The following is a 16,327-nucleotide window of genomic DNA, read 5'->3' as shown; positions in this document are numbered from 1 at the left end:
CCTACCAGTGACAGTAGTAGGGCGTTGCGGCGGTTGAGGGAATCATGAGGTGGTACGCGGTAAGCCGCCCATGACATCTCAAGTCTGCGGATATGTGCCGACCAGGATTGCTTGGGCGGCCCTCTAAACTCCGGCAGATTGCTCAGCATCAGCTTGCGGTACTCGGCTGGGGCCGGCTGAGGGTCATCCTGGAGCCATCCTGGGGCTTGGTCACCTCCTGGGGCTTGATGCTGGTCCATTGGGTCAACGGTGAAACGGCGGGCACAAAGTTATACAGTACTAAAATTGAATGGTTTGTCACTTGAGGCTTCCTAGCCTAACAGCCAACACTGTTTGTATCACTAGGTTGGGCGTTTAGTTACAAAGATATAACTTAGCTGTACTTATCACTAGTTAGGTGTTGAGGTTGTAGGGTAGGCTGGTAGAGGTAGATAGATGTTGAGGGTCTGAACTGCTGTCAGGAACTGATTGGGTTTTCCCTTATCACACTAGAGCTAGAAGGAAAGAAACTTGCAATTCTTTATTTGCTAAAAATACCCCTGTTAAATGCTATGGAGTAGCTCCGCTCTGGTGTGAGTGTGTGTGTGTGTGTGTGTGTGTGTGTGCGTGAAATCTCCTGTCCTTGTAACGCGTGTTCGCGCCGTCCAATCCGCGCACACGGGGAAAACGCGCTCTCACCCCTCAACTCGCTCTCTCATTGGTCCGCTTCGTCCGTTGGATTTATGATATTTTCCGCACTCTGTTGCGCTACCCGTGAATGGCGCTCTGTGTATCCGATCGCTAGCTCCACACTACAGACGGACTTAGTCTAGTGTGGGTAGGAAGGGGGAAGCGCGTGAGGGGACGGGGGTAACTCCGTCCGTTCCCCCTGTGAGGGAGGGGGGGTAACTGTGTGCTGGTGTAATAGGGCCTTTTCTTCTTAATCTTAGGCTTATCTATTATATCACCCTGATTGTATTTGCCTTCAATGGATAGGGGCCCCTCCCTTTCCCTTGGAATAAGGGGTGTATTGTTGTTGTGCTGTGGGCTTGAGATTGTTTTGATTATATTACATCTAGCTTCTATTTTTGTCCTTATCACAATTGCATAACAGATTTGTTTACCAACTCTGTTCTATTTTTAGCTGTTATCACAATACACAGTAATCCAAGCCTGTTCTATTCTTAGATTTATCACAACACAACAATTTGTTTGCCAAGCTTTGCTCATAAATCTATTGTTTGGCCATCACACTAGGGTGGTAATCCCTGCAAATGTGATATAATATCTGTTTTCTAGATGGGTGGCTGCGTTGTAGCTTCTCAGGATACTCGGGGTTGACGTAGTTTTTCTCTGTTCTGGTGCACTACACTCGTATGTTAGCTCGCAGCTTGCAGCTATGTGGCATGTTTCAGCCTATCGGCGGCAGGGAATGTCCCGTCCTGCTAGCGCCGCTGATCCAAATCCGGCTGATGGCGGCAGGGAATGTCCCGTCCTGCTAGCGCCACTGGTTCGGATCCTGCTATTTCTTGCAGTAAAGTTGGCCTATTTCCAGCCGTTTACACTTATTTGGCTTGTTTCAGCCGGTCCGCAGGCCTGTTTCAGCCCTTTTGGCGCTCAATTCTCCGTTAGATATCAGCGCTGCTCGCGGTTATTCGTCAGATTTCGCTGTCTCGCTTCCACAACTGCCGGATGCAGAGCTAAACTTTGCTGTCCAGGGTGGGTAATTCAGGTTGCTTGCGTCAGTTTTGCCAGATTCACTGCTGGGAGTACCTTAGCCTCAGATGCGCGTCTGCTCTACACTTGTGGTTCGCCGTAATCTCACACAGCTGTCACCAAAGTTGTGGTATCCGCCGAGGATAAATGGCAGACACCGGAGTTCAATTAGATTACGGCAGTGTGACAGACGTGGACACCTTACTATAGAGAAGCTACGCTTCTCTAGCTTTCACTAGATAATGATCAACATCTATTTTCAGTTGTCACTTTATTGAAGGGTTAAGAGATACTGAAGCTATATACAACAAACAATAATTACATGGATAGGAATAAATAATCATAACATAAAAGCATAAATAATACATATACAATGGTCAGTTTGGGCAATAATGATTCCCCCATCCCTGGAAAGGGTGGGGGAGAATTAAGAATACAGTTAACCATAATAAACATGACAGATTCAATCATTAATTCTAAGCGTAGGGAGGGGGTCACTAGACCCCTTCCCCAGGACTCGGGGGAGGGCCATTGACCCTCCACCGAACCCCAGATCAGGGGTGCCATAGACATGGCTCACGGTTGCCGAATACCACAGTACCACTTTAAAAATTAATAAATTAAAATAGCCTAAAACCATCACAAGACCTATGGGAAGCTTACCTAAATGAAAGAACCATATCATTTTTTTTTAGTATTTATTGAGATCTTGAGCTCCAGATAAGAAACCCATACTACTTTATTTAAAACTAGCGGCTTCGCCACCAGAGGCCTCTAGGGGCACATGATTTAAAAGAAAAAGCAAAACAAAATTTAATTTTAGTTTAAAAAAAAGAAAATAAAAATTTATGGGGATTTTTTTTTCTTAGGGCGATTTTTCTTGAGAGGGTGGTGGTACCCTCCCCCAAAATAGTTACAAAACTTCTTTTGACCTATGAGAAGCTACCCTGTAAAGAAAGAATCATATCGGTTCAACGGTTAGCGAGATCCTTCGGTACAAACAGATAGACAAACATACAGACATCCTGTTACTTTATCATAAGGATTAGTGCCTGTGTCCCTAGCATCTAGGCTCTCTGTATTCTAAGGGGCACGTAAGAGCTTAAAAATAGCTGAAAACCATCCCAAGAATCAAATCAGAAAATAAAATAGCCTAAAGCCATCACAGCATTTATATGAAGCTTACCTAAAGCAGAGAACCCAATCAGTTCAGTGGTTATTGAGATCTTAAACATCGGACAAGCATTTAAAAAACTTTCTTGTAAGCTATGCAGCAAAGTCAGACGTGTGACGACGATAACTGAAATTTGGTGATTTCAAACAAAGAACCTGTTGAGCGCTTTCAGACACCCCCCCCCCCTTCAATCCTCATTTAGTTAAGAGTTTTCCTCCAAACCTTCCCTCTGCAGGGCCCTAACACTGCGGGTCTACCCAATATATCCCAACCCTACCTAACCTAAAGTTACCTAACAAACAAACTTCCCTCCCCTCATATATACATATTTTTTTTAAATTTAGGGGGAGGTAGTGTTAATTAGGGCTTTACTTACAGCACCTACACACAAAGGTTGTGAAATTAAATTATTTTTTTCGTAGGATGTTTTTTGACTATTGACTCTAGGGGTGTGGTGACGCTTCGGGTATAAGTCCTCTCCACGTCACCTTTGAACATACTCTGCATTTTAAATTGCAATATAACGTGCCCAATCGCCTAGGGTATCAACACCCATCAGACAACCAACCAATTTGATTGCACGACATTTGTTTGAGAAGTTCTACACGTGCATGGTGATGAGTTGCGCCTGTTTTAATCCAAGGCATTCCCCCTACTCTAACTATCGTTTCATGTCGTGAACCTGACATAAAGGCAATGAAAAACATTCTAATTTTTGTAGCAAAGGATCTCCCAAACTGCTAAAGCTATGTATGGTTATCCTTTAGAGTAAAGCTTCTTATTGGTACATAGAAAGTTACACCCCCCCCCAAAAAAAAAGAGAAGAAAATTTGCTTTTATTTTATGTTTCCTTTTAAAACTAAAAGTAAAAGAATCGCTTTCCCCTACCCTCTAGTGCCTTTAGAGGCCTCTAGTGGCATAGCTTTATTGGTATTAACAAACTCATCACATAAACTGACAGACAAACAGACAGACAAAGTAAATTATAGAGTGGCCTCGCTCCTAAATAAAATTTTTATTGCTGTTAAAATGTTTTAAAGATAGCAATGTTATTGACGTCAATCATAAAGACAAATAAAAAAAGTGTTCACTTTTTTAAGTAAATAAATTTAATTTACATGCATGACAACATTCATAAAAGCGAAGCTCTAAAGTTACTTGGTATGGCAAACGGACAAGTCTAAACAAAATTGTACAACAATTTGATGAAAAATTGCTGAAATGCAGAATATTTCAACATTTTTTGGAATATTGTACCTTGTTGTCCTAGGTATCCATATTCCAAAAATCAGATAAATAGGATAAATATATCATACAATAAAATATTGTCAAAAAAAGCAAAAAATGGAAACACGGACTTTATGGTAACAATTATGGAGTTGCTACGCTTTCTAAATCGTACCTATTGGTTACAGGAATCAACATGCAAAGTTTATAATCGATAGGACAATTTTAACAACGATAAGAGCTAACCGTTATGTACAGATGGATGTTTTGACAGACTCCAATTAAAGAAAAGATTAGCTTTTCAAAATTTATTAAACATTAAAGATATCAATGATTTACGTCAATGTAGCTCTCGTTAATGGATGTAGAATATACGTGGATATTATGACAGGAGAAAAATTATTGTCAATTTAGGTTGTTATTTCCCCTTGCATTTATTGGCCAGGCAATTTATCCCGTATTATGAGAGGGGAAGGGGTAAAAAGAGGGAGATCGGGGAGATCGTTATTTTAGCCCGCTAGAAAGTTTACTTTATTATAGAACATGAAAATCTGGTGTAAGATCCAGGTAATAATAAATCCATTGTATCGTTAAACATATTAAATAAATAATAAAAGTTTATCTTAATCATGAAAAACAAGCGTGATTTTAGAAAAGCAAACATTTGATCGTAGCTATTTTCTATAACTAGGTATTGTATGGCAGTCCGTTGCTTTCGCAAGCACAGAGATCTTAAGGGACAAGACAATGGACGATAAATTGGTGTACATCCCCAATGGTCATAAACCAAAATTACCTCTTCTGTAGATTATCTATAATACAAAGTAGCTTGATGTCTGTCCGTCCGTTCTTCCGTCTGTACGTCCATCCATCTGTCCCTTAAGATCTCGGTAACGACTGAACCGTTTGGATTCTACTCTTCTGGGAATTTACCTACTGGTCCTGTGGCAAAGCCGCTGGTGAATTATGAACCAGCAAATCAAAATTCAATAAAAGTACCCAAAGTTTTTTTTAGCTAACGAATATCATAAGATTGAGTACTTTAAGAGTAATTTACAATCCATTATACCCGCCCTCCTGTCTTTAACCTCGTTGATTTTTGAGTTTAGACTTTTTAAAATTTTCATATTTTTGTTTCTTCACATAAAATCAACAGTCTTTCTTTAATGGCAGGCGAGCAATGGGCTAAAAAAATGTATCTTGCAAAATCGTGCAGGAGGGGTGTTTTTCCACTGTCCACCCCACCCCCTACCGACAAATTTTTTTTTTTTTTTTGGGGGGGGGGGGTTGTATGCCCTTGGATGTCCACCCCCATCCATCTTTATACCCCTCTCTATATACCACACTAAGGTTTTTCGGCGGTAGCAGCGGTTTAGCCGCCGTTTCGTCACGCAAGTAACTGGCAGCTGAATTTTAGCGTTCTACTCCTGTTTAAAAGTTTTAAACTCATAAAAACAACAAAGGGAGAGGAAACATTGGGCTGTTTATTATACTAGTCCCCAAAGTTTTATAATAATGTTTCTTATTTCTTGGCTGAACAACTTTGGAGACTTTTATTGGAATATGATTGGTTGGTTCATTAAGTTGTGTGTCCAAACGCTTCTACCACTAATTGTAATCTACAGAGGGGTTAATTTTTTGTATCATCATTGGGGATGTGTTTATCGGCCATTGTCTTATCCCTTTAATTCCCTGAAAAATGCCCCCCTTCCCCCCCCCCCCACTTTTGTATCACTATCATCGCCGGTTATCTCTTCTTTCCAGAGCATAGGACACGCACAATGGTTCTCCAATCTTCTTTACATTTCGCATGAGTAGAGGCATCACTGAAAGGTATTTCCTCATTTTAAGAGTTCCCTCCTCCAGGTTGTTTTTGTTCTACCTGGTTTCCCCTTTCCTTGGGGGGTTTTACAAAATCAAAGCTTGAATAATTAAATCATCATGTCCTTTCCTTAGAGTGTGCTCCAGCCATCTCCATTTTCTCTGTTTTATTGTCAGTTTGATATTTCGACATATCACTGCGCTCGAACAGCTCAGCGTTTTTGATCTTATTTGGCCAAAAGATCTTGAAGGACATAAAAATATCGTGGCAACGCCTCTTAAGGGGCGTTGCGTCGTATGTTCACAATGGCACTTGATAGGTTATTTTAGGTTTGGAGATTGCATTGCATGATTAGGCAATTAGCCCTGCAGTGGCTAAAAATAGGAGAAAAGCTTCTTTGAAAATCAAAGAAACGCCCTAAAGAGGCGTTGCCACGAAAAGGGTCTATACCCGGTCCAAAAATATCATTCTTGTTATTTTCCAAATTTCCAGAACAAAATAATAATACAGGACTTTGAGAGCAAACATTGGGAATTTTTATTTATCGCATCGTTTTATAAACAGCTTTCCGCGGATTTATAAATGTACTATTATAAGATTAAAATCAGTTTTGTTAGCCCCGAGACGCCGAAGGCACAGGACTACAAAACTGGTTTTAATCTTATGGTAGTACATTTTTTATATTCGTGGAAAACTGGATGGTTTATTTTTCAGTGTGGCTAAGAACTGGTTCTAATCCAGCGGATAATAATCGGTTTTGAAGCCATACTGGAAAAAATTATGCTAGTTGCTTCGCCCCTAGCCACTAGGGGCGGACGGGGATTTGAAAGGTCATCCCAAGACAGTTATAATCGTCCCCTAAAATGTATCATCAATTCTAAGAGACTTTTTTAGAGCTTCATACAAAACTTACTACTAGAACTAGCGGCTACTCCGCTAGAGGCCTCTAGGGTCACTTGAGGAGGGGTGGGCTGAATTCGATTTGTGAAAAAGTAAAGAATTTTTTTTAGGGTGGGGGGGGGGGGATTTTTTAGGGGCAATTACTCTTCGAAGGGTGGTAGTACCTTCCAATCAAATAGTTATAAACCTTCTCAGGACCTACCCTGTAAAGGAGAACCATATCGGTTCAGTGGTCAGTGAGATCCTTCGGTACAGACAAAAAAAAGCTTACTACTTTATATAATAGGATATGATTATAAAGGACTGCGCCCCTAATATCGAAAGAAAATAGCTTAAAACGATCCGCAGACAACAATATGAATATGAAATAGCCTAAAACCTTCATAAGACCTATCTGAAGCTTTTCTAAAATAGAGAACCAAATCAGTTCAGTAGTAATTGAGAGCTTTAGACATAAAAAAGAAGAATCAACCTCTACTTTTAAACAGTTTTCCACGAATATTAAAACTAAAAACAGTTTTATTAGCATGAGCCTTAGACCGACCCCTCGGGCTAACAACGCTGGTTTTAATCTTTTAATTTTTAATTTTAATATTTGCGGAAAACTGTCTGTAATACGAAACGATAAATAACTATATGTAAAATAAGATCCCAATAACTGCTAAAACAGGGTCTCAAAATTATGTCGTTACGTTATTATGTCATACATGATTCATTTTTTCAAAATATTGTAAAACAAGGATGACAGCATCCAAAAAAGCGAAGCTATGAAATGGTAGGACATACAAAACAAAACAAAATTGCAATTAAATTTGTTGCGAAACTGCATAAATACAGGATACTGTTTAAGAATATACATATATTTTGAGAACTTGATTATAGAGATACTTCGCTTATAACATTGTACCTTGTTGTAAAAGGAATCAGTGTTTCCAAAATCCTGCGAAAAAGATAATCATATCACTTAAAAACTTTTGTCAAAAAGGTTAAAAATCAACCTTATTTATATGGACGTACGGGCATTCTGGTAACGATTGTACGCTTTCTAAATTGTCACCATGCAAAGTTTGAAAAAATAAGACAATTCTAACATGTCAATATTAACGAAAAGAGTTAACTGTCCAAGACGGACGGACTGACCTTAATTATGGAAAGCTTCGCTTTTAAACGTAGCATTTCAATATCATGTCAATTATGACAACTTTTTGTTAAAGCCATATTGTCTGACAACAGTTTTGACAGGTTTGTAGCCATACTGAAAAATCATGTATAACCTCGTATTAAAGACAATCCACGAATATTATAATTCAAATCATAAAATTAGAACCCTGTTAATGTTTTATTTACTCAGGACTTTGGCCCATTGGGGCTATCAAAACTGTTTTAAATCTTAAAATTTTTCATTTAAATATCCGCGGCGGTAAGTTGTCTATAATACGATGTAATAAATTACTATTCAGTGCTCGACAAGACACTTTGATGGAAAAGCTACTCTGTGATTGCAACATAAAGGTCTATTATCATTTTCTTTCGTTTTTATTAAACTATTTTAATCAGGGCTCGGCGGCCGTGCGTCAGCCGCGAGCAAGCTTCAGTAAAATCGCTCTTTACAATTCAGCTGACGCATTAATTTCTAAATAGTAAATAAATCGGATCATGGAAAGAGAACGAAGTTGCGGGTTTCGTCGTATTTTCACAGCAGCTTTTGATAGGTTAGGTTAAGTAAATGTTATTGTTTGCCCCGCAGGGTAAAAGCTCCCTGCAGGTGCTAGAATAAGAACAAAAGCTACTTCGTTTTCTTTCCATGATCCAAAAGACTGTAGTTCATAAGGGTGGGGAAAGATAAAGCCCCTTCCGTCTCGAATAACCCCTGATAAAACTCTCTGCGCGCTACTGCACAGTTACTGTAGTAATTAATATTCAGTGATCTAAAGGGATAAAACAATGGCCGATAAATTGATATCCATCCCCTTATGTAGATATTACAATTAGTGGTTGAAACGCTTGAACACTAAACTTAATGAAACAACCAGTCAAAATTAACTTAGTCTCCAAAGTTGTTAAGCTAACGAATAAGAAAACGTTATTATAAAACTTTGGGGACTAGTGTAATAAAAAGTCAGCTGTCCCAACTATCTCACTCTGATTAAAAGCACCCAAATAGTCGAATAAGCCTTGCTTTCATAAAATTCGTAGAGATCTGAAGGGGAAGATAATTGACGATAATTTGTTATACATCCCCATATGTAATGAAATAAATTAACCCTTTTGGAGAATGCAATTTCTGAGCGACTCATATAATTGTACTTATATCATGAGAAAAATGCTATTTTCATCCAATTTAATATCTACAAATGCGAGAATAGTTATTTATCGCATCGTACTATAGCTTTACTTGGTTATTAAAAGGAAAACAATTTAATCTTATGTTTTTATTTTATTACTCAAGGAAAATTATCTGTAAAACGATGCTATACATTATTTTTCAGTACGGCTGAGAACCGGTTCTAATTCAGCGGATATTAATCTGTTTGTAAGCCATACTGGAAACACATCCTCTTATATGTTGGCTTTATAACTTTTGGTACATTTATTAAATATTAATTGGTTTTCTACAAGGTGCAGTGTCCAAATATTTTTCGGTAATGATTCATTATAACCTTACAAAAGGGGTAATTTTGTTTATCATAAAGCTTCCCTAACAATCACATCCCAAAAAATACCTTTTTTAGTTCTTTTAACGCCGTATTTTTTTAATAACATGTGCCTGTTTAGGGCCAAGCTATTTACCCCAACTCTGACTTTGAATGTCGCGCATCTTTTACTGTAGTAGTAGGTGCAATTTATCGTCTTTAGTTGTCGCAGTTGGCTTTGGTTAGCCAAAACCCGCCCCAACTACACTCTACGTTATACGATACAGTCATAGTAAAAACAAGGATGACAACATCCATAAAAGCGAAGCACTGAAACGGTAGGACAAACGGACATTAACACTTGTATAGTGTCAGAACTGAATAATAATAATATAAATGTATAAGAGTCAAAGCAAAATTGTAAGTAAATTTGTTGAAAAACTGCTTGATTCAGGATAATGTTTATGGACATACTTACATTTAAGGACTTGATTATAGAGTTGCTTCGTTTATTACATTATACTTTGTTGTCCCAGGAATCAACATACCAAAAATCAGATAAATCGGATGATTATATCACATAAAAATTAGTTGTTAAAAATTTTTAAAAATCAACATGTTTAAAATGGACGTACGGACATTTTGGTGATGATTATAGAGTTGCTACGCTTTCTAAATCGTACCTAACTATTAAAGGAATTACCGTGCAAAATTTGAAATCGATAGGACAATTCTAACATGCCTAAATTAACGAAAAGAGCTATCCGTTACGGACGGACGTACGGACGGACGTACGGACGGACCGACCCTAATTATAGAAAAGCTTCGCTTTTAAAAATGAGAGGGGGGAGGCACTTTTTTTATAGGGGTTATTTCTCTTGAGAGGCTTTTGGTTCTGGACTTATCAGAAGGTACATTGTAAAGGAGGCCCATATTGGCTCAGCGGTTGACGAGATACTTCAGTACAGACAGATAGACATACATCCTTTTACTTTCATATAAGTACTTTTAAAAATTGAATATTTGAAGAGAAAACAAAATCGTTATTTATCTTTTATTATTGAACATGGGTGCCGGATTTTTTATGTTCAAAATGAAAACTGTTAAATCCAGAAAACTGTATATTCCAGTATGACTTTGAAACCGATAAACATCCGCTGGATTAGATCCTATTCTGAGCCATACTGAAAAATCATGCATACAGAACTGCAAACCCAAAAAATTGCAATATCATAAATGCATCAGCGAGAAACTGCACCCAATGAAATTGCACCTGAACAGGATTGCACCCACTTGCATGGAATTGCACCAGCAATTTAAAAATTTTTAAGGGGACATGTACTAGAATATCATTGGATCTTTTTTAGATACCTGTTTTTCTTGACATTCTAGGTTATTTGAAGGCCACACAGTTTTTAAGTTTGCAATATTCCAGGTTGAAATAAACCTTTCACTTACACATGAACATTAGACTTAGAAATTATATTGATCAATTAACTTTTACATTTCTCTTATCAAATTCTGTATTTTATGTCCCTGAAAACCCCTGAAAAAAATCAAAGATTTAAAAAAAAATATATATATCACCCAGGCATAAAAATGAAGTAAATATGAAGTAAAAACTAGAGTAACAAATTTTGTAAAGGATCTGGACTTGCAGGGTCATGCTTTTAAACTGTTTTTAACCTATTTTTGAATGGGGGGTCAAAAATATACTAGGACACCTATAGAATCAGACTGCAGAGCCAAAATTTGAATTAAGTCCCCAATAAACTTTTTTGGGGGATTTAAAAATTAATTTTTAATGTTGCTCTGGTCATTTTGACTAGAGCAAAAGGTCTTTTTTACTCGGGGTAATATTGTGGCTTTTAGAACAATTTATATAATTCACTTTATATTGGTACAATAAAAAAAACATTACTCTGTTCAATGGAAATATTTTTTTTTTCTAAAACAATTAATTTCATTTAAAACTCTAACATATACAATAAAACATATAATTCTGAAGTCTGAACCAATATGAAGTCTTCTTTCATTTCAATTCTTTACATTTTAAAAAAGAGTGTTTTCACAAAGTGACTTATTTCCAATGTAGTTAAATAATTTTTATTTAATTAAAATGAAAAGAATGAAAACCATACACATAAAAGATACATACTTTAAAAAATATTTTAAAAAATAAGTTTGAATAATCTTATATTATATCATATTTGTATATGTAACAAAAATAAATTTGTTGTATTGCATTAACATTTGTTGTCATCTTACAGCATCTTACACAATTTTAACCCTTTACAGCCGATTTTTATGTGTTTTAAATAAGTGATAGAAAACAAACATGATAATGTTGAATCATATGCATATATATTGTAAAGAATTAACTTTTAAATGAATTAATTTAGATGAAATCAAAAGGCCTAATTTTACTCTATACCAGAATACAATATTTATGAAGCAAAACACTCTAAAAGCTATGAATTTTAACCAAAAAAAAAATACCTTTTGCTCAGATCAAAAAGGACCACAGCAACAGTAAAAATTAATTTTTAAATCCCCCCAAAAAAATTTATTGGGGACTTAATTCAAATTTAGGCTCTGCAGTTTGATTCTACTGGTGTCATAGTATATTTTTGATATATGTTTTAAAAATAGGTTAAAAACAATTTAACATGAAAATGTTTTAGCTTTCTACCTGTATGACCTTGCCAGGTTTGCTGGCATGGTGTTTCCGATAAGAATTGTGAAATAAAAAAACCTACGTTCCTCTAGTGTCTATTTACTACAATCAGGAAGTTTATTAGTTTCTCACAGAAAATATTGTAGAACAAGGATGGCAACATCAATAAAAGCAAAACTCTATAATTATAAGAAAGGATAAGCAATCAATGATTCTTGTCAAGTGTCAGAACTTAATAGGAAGAACATTAATTTGTGAGTCAAAACAAAATTCAACATAAAATTGTTGCAAAACTGTGTAAATACAGGATACAGGACATACTTTTATTTTTAGTATTTGATTATAGAGATGCCTTGCTCATAGTATTGTACTTTGTTGCCCTAGGAATCAAATAGTAAAATTATATCACAAAATACGTTATTTCTAAGAAGTTAAAAACCGGCATGTTTTAAATGGATATATGTATTATCTGGTAAAAATTATAGAGTTGCTATGCTTCCTAAATCATACCGAACTGTTATACTAATCATCATGAAAGTTTGAAATTAATAGAACAATTCTAACATATCTAATTTTATTTTTAAAAATTGTATCTGTATTTACTGTAGGTAATAATGCTAGCGTTTAAATTTATTATTCTGACCACTGACACCCATATCATGTCAGTAATTATTCTGGTCAGTTGAATTTGAATTGCCAATCGTGTACACGGTTTCCTCGGTGTTTCCTCACCCTATCTCAATATTTACTACTAGCTAAAAAAGCTCCAAACTTCCAAAAACAAATTCAAAATTTTAAAAATTCAAATTTTGATTTTTTAGCTAGTAGTAAATATTGAGATAGTATGAGGAAACTGTGTACACATTCGGCAATTCAAATTCAACTGACCAATACTCTATTTCCTTATCTTTTCTCTCATTTCAGCATTAGACTTGGAAGACTCAACATCTACTCATGAGTTTTCTTCATCCTGTTGAAGCAAGACATATAAAGAAGTGAGTACGACTCTTTTTTTATAAAATCGAAACAACTACATAATTAGGGCCGGTCCGTACGTCCGTTCGTTCATAATGGATAACTCTTTTCATAAATGTTGTAGTTATGTTATACTTGTCCTATCGATTTCAAGCATCATTCTTTCTCTCTAACATATAGAAAGCGTAGCAACTCTATACCAGAAAGTCATTACGTCCATTTGAAACATACTGTTATTGACAACAAGTTTTTGTCTCACAAAATTGTCCTAACCTACTAAAAAAGAGATGGATAATCCCTCATTTTTATGACGTCATATGGCTTATTTTTGAGTCACTTTGTCCCACTACTCCTTGTTTGCATTTATTTCTCCTGTAATCTTGATTTTTATATTGATATTTTATTATATTAATGTTTCCTAGGACGACAAGTCACACTGTTATGAGCAAAGCATCTCAATTATCAACATCTAAAAATGTAAGTAATCTAACTAAAAATCTTTGTTAAGACTTATAAATTAGAGTTTTGTTTCCTTAAGCAAAAAAAGACTTTTCAAGTATTAATGTTCAATTGCCCCATATAAATCTTATTTTGCCTTTAAAAAACTTCTTTACAGTTTGAATCTTTTCCACAAATTAAATTTTTTTCTCAACATTTTCTACTTATTTAAATGGCCCTAAGGATCTTTAAAACACTGGTTTCTAAAAAGTTTGTCTGTTTACAAAAGTGTGTTTCTTCCAAATTCCACCTACTCCTGTCTGTAGTGTCTGGGATGATGATTAAAGTCCCTCCACAAATTATGACGTCACACGATAAAATAACCAATGAGAGGCCAGCATAAATCTTACCATTGGTCAATTACAGTGTAAACTGGCCTCTCCATTGCTATTCTATCGTGTGACGTCTTAATCTGTGGAGGGACTTTAATCATCTTCTCCCTTGGTCCTTTTTAAAAGCGAAGCTTTTCTATTATTAGGAACGGTCCTTCCATCCGCTATCTGATTCCTTTTACAACAAGGTACACTGTTGTCCAAGAAGCATCTCAATAATCAAGTCCCAAAAATATAATTAAATCCTTAAACAGTATCCTCAAGCAGTTTACAATTTTGTTTAGACTTTTACATTTATATTCTGCTTATTAAGTCCTGGCAAGTGTTAATGTTTGTTTATCCTACCGTTTCAGAGCTTTGCTTTTTAAGGATGTTGTCCTCCTTGTTTTACTATTTTCAATAGATTTTCCTTTTTTTAAATTTTAAGTTATCTATAATACAAAGTAGAAAGATGTCTGTCTGTCTGTCCATCTGTCTGAAACTTAATATCTCAGTAACCAAATAACTGATTGGGCTCTACGCTTCAAGGAATAAACCTACTGATCCTGTGAGGATTTTGTGCTATTTTCTTGAGGGATGGGACACCCCCAACCCCACCAAAAAAGGGGCTAGGTGCGAAGCCGCTAGTTTATAACAAAATAGGCTTTTAAAATGTTTTATATTTCAATTTATTTCAGGGGTCAGCAACAGCTGTGGCTGAGAGTGGCTTACAGTGAGCATGCCTTCGAGTGTGTACAAGTTTGCGGCTACAGCTGATGGCGTCTGTGGCTTATGGTTTAGATGACTGTGTCTCCAACTGAAAAGAAAAGTGCCGCTGTTAGGCTGAGTGTGGCTTATGGCGAGTATGCCTGCGGCTAAGTACGAATTAGCAGCTGTTGCTGATAGTGGCTGTATCTGTAACTGAAACAAAATTTGCCGCTGTGGCTGAGCGTGGCTTACGATGGGGCTGCCTACGGCTTAGAGTGGCTGCTTCGGATCCAGCTTTTAAACAGTCTTGTCACTGAGGGCGGCTGCGCTGCGGGTAGCTGAGGGTCTGGCTTATTGGGCGGCTGAATAAAACGCGTGGCTGGCGGGCAGCTGAATTGATATCTTGTGGCTGTGGCCTAGGATGGTTGGATTGCTGAATAAACTGCTTGACTGAGGCAGCCGCCTGGCTGATAATGGCTTACAGTGAACATAACTGCAGCTGAAAACAAATTTGTAGCTGCGGCTGATGGTGTCTGTGGCTTATGGTTCAGATGGCCGAGTCTCCAACTGAAAAGAAAATTACCGCTGTGGCTGAGAAAAGTGGCCTACAGTGAACATAACTGCGGCTGTGTACAAATTTGCGGCTGCGGTTGATGATGTCTGTGGCTTATGGTTCAGATGGCCGAGTCTCCAACTGAAAAGAAAAGTACCGCTTTGGCTGAGAAGAGTGGTTTACAGTGAACATGGCTGCGGTACAAATTTGCAGCTCTGGCTGATGGTGACTGTATCTGCAACTGAAACAAAATTTGCCGCTGAGGCTGAGCGTGGCTTACGATGGGGATGGCTACGGCTTAGAGTAGCTACTTCGGATCCAGCTTTTAAACAGTCATGTCACTGAGGGTGGCTGCGGGTAGCTGAGGCTGTGGCTTATTGGGTTGCTGAATAAACGGCTTGACTGAGGCAGCCGCGCGGCTGATGGGCAGCTAAATTGATATCTTATGAATGTGGCTGTGGCCTAGGATGATCAAACTGTGAGGCTGATGGGTGGATTAATTTAGAGCACATCCTTGATGGCCGCGGCAAATTAGGTGTCTTTCATTGCCGCGCTGCTGATTAATGCGGCTGGGGTTTGTATGACTGCAACACCCGGGCCCTCATTTATTCATTTTTTTAAATTTGATTATATTAATTATTACATTATTTAAAAATGGATTAAAAAAATAAATAATTACTTCATACTTCACATATTTTTTTCTTTTTTTATGATAAAAAAATCATACTAAAGATGTTAAAATTAAACATTCCTTATTAAATGTTTGGGAGGGACGGGACATTGGACTTAAAATTATATACACATTCTCTTTTATCCGTTGGCTTTAAGCTTTGGGTACTTTCATAAAATCTTGATTGGTTGGTTGTAAATAACAGTGTCCAAACTTTGCAACACATACTTTTAAAATACTTAAAGTATTTTTTGTTTATCATCATTGGAGATGTTAAACAATTAATTTAGTCTTAGGATGTCTGGTTATGTGCAAAATTGTCTTCACAGGGGTTTAACACTTATATGGATGAGGGAGGGGGGGGGGGGGGCATATCCTCATACGAAATAGTCTAAACCCTGCTCTGAGGGCCAATACATTACTGCGTATTTTTAACGTTTCATGCATTTCAAAATATTATAGTATCATTAAAAAATTTAATAAC

At 36.9% G+C, this 16,327-nt stretch overlaps 2 protein-coding genes and 1 long non-coding RNA gene across 4 annotated transcripts in view; 2 read left to right on the top strand and 1 right to left on the bottom strand.

Annotated features, from left to right (window-relative positions):
* The window catches only part of LOC145306160 (uncharacterized), a 287,293-nt gene that overhangs the window by 184,122 nt on the left and 86,844 nt on the right, over window positions 1-16,327 (bottom strand). The window lies entirely within an intron of this gene.
* Window positions 1-16,327, top strand: part of LOC145306158 (uncharacterized) — a 72,406-nt gene that overhangs the window by 31,786 nt on the left and 24,293 nt on the right. The window lies entirely within an intron of this gene.
* On the top strand, window positions 12,995-15,858 carry LOC145305588 (uncharacterized). The gene is made up of 3 exons (XR_013874629.1): window positions 12,995-13,123; window positions 13,526-13,580; window positions 14,611-15,858. It is a non-coding gene; the product is annotated as an uncharacterized LOC145305588 (long non-coding RNA).

Source organism: Acartia tonsa, chromosome 14 (genome assembly GCF_053477335.1).
Source record: "Acartia tonsa isolate MP-2025a chromosome 14, ASM5347733v1, whole genome shotgun sequence".
NCBI lineage: Eukaryota > Metazoa > Arthropoda > Copepoda > Calanoida > Acartiidae > Acartia > Acartia tonsa.
Note: the sequence above shows the minus strand (reverse complement) of the source record. Positions and strands in the feature narration are given on the sequence as shown.